General features: G+C 43.7%; 1 pseudogene; it reads right to left on the reverse strand.

The window, feature by feature from the left end:
• Positions 1–462: 462 nt before the first annotated feature.
• LOC127213642 (60S ribosomal protein L9-like) lies at positions 463–1071 on the reverse strand (annotated as a pseudogene).
• Positions 1072–1278: the final 207 nt, after the last annotated feature.

A 1278-nucleotide genomic window follows, 5' to 3' on the forward strand; every position in this document is an offset into this window, starting at 1 on the left:
CTCCTGGAACGTAAGTGCCTGATATGAAGTCACAGACGTGTACAGCGTATGACTAGAGTTTAAACTGGTCGCTCTTTAGCATTATATTTTCATGATGGAAACCTTTTAGAGAAGCCTGGACCTAAGGCAGTTCCATCTTCCTTTACACTGACAGGTGGTTATTTTGTGGGACTGGTCTGTGAGCTGTGGATGACAGTAGTTGAAAGGCAGAGTTGTGAGGACTAAATGTCAGGATGCAAGAGAAAGAAAGCAGGCACCAAGCTAGGTCGATCAGGCTCTGACCCCAGGTACTTTGGAGCAGGGTGGTCAAAGGACAGTAGATTCATTTCTCTTTGTCCTTCCTTCCATTAATCCACATCAGAGATATTAACAATATCAGGGAGGCAAGATATTATATAAAACTCTTTTCTTCAATACAAGTCTTTTATTGTCCCAAGAGACATGCCAAATCATACTTAAATTCAGGATCTTGTTTCTGGAGCTGGGTAACTTAGGTCTTACTCATCAACCTGCTGCATGGTTTCCTTTTCAGACACATAGATAACCAACGAGAAGCTTCCTGAGATCTTTGTTTCTAACTGCTGTGGCTTGCTGAATCAGAGCCGCTTTATTTGAAAGAAGTTCAATACCATTCCCTTCAAGGATTAATTCATCCTTCCGGGCTTGAGAGACAGAACAAGCAACACCTGTCCTCATCCAAACCCTTTCAATGTATTGTTCACCCAGGAAATTTCCTACTTCAACCAAAGAACCATTCTCCTGAATAACAATGTTGATGGAGAAGTGAGCATACACAGACATCATCTTGTAGCGGGAGCCCAGCGTCACACCCTTAATCATGTTCTGAACATGACTGCAGATGGTTGGGACAGTGGCCGGTTCCTTTCTGTTTGCCCACCATTTGTCAACCCAGAGCCTCTTCTTCCCAAGGAGATTCAGCTCTACGTTGATGTGACTGAAGTCTCTCCGGAGGGTTCTTCTGGGGCCCTTCACAATGCCTGTGTGCCCCTTCAGAGTGATGCCCACATTTTCTGGAATGTGGACAGTCTGATGGCTGAGAATGGTCTACATTCTCGCAGGTGATAGGGCAAAGAGCCTATGTAAAACTCTTGTACCAGTAAGAGTTACAATTGGTATTAGTGCTATATTAACTGGAGTTTAAATGGCTATAAGTCCAGGACACCTACATAGGATCATATTGCTCTCAAACTTTAGAACTCACAACTTCCCTCTAATTTCCAGTTTCTGAACTCCTTTCAAGTGGCATGGTCAAAAGGG

Source organism: Phodopus roborovskii, unplaced genomic scaffold (genome assembly GCF_943737965.1).
Source record: "Phodopus roborovskii unplaced genomic scaffold, PHOROB, whole genome shotgun sequence".
In the NCBI taxonomy this organism is placed as follows: domain Eukaryota; kingdom Metazoa; phylum Chordata; class Mammalia; order Rodentia; family Cricetidae; genus Phodopus; species Phodopus roborovskii.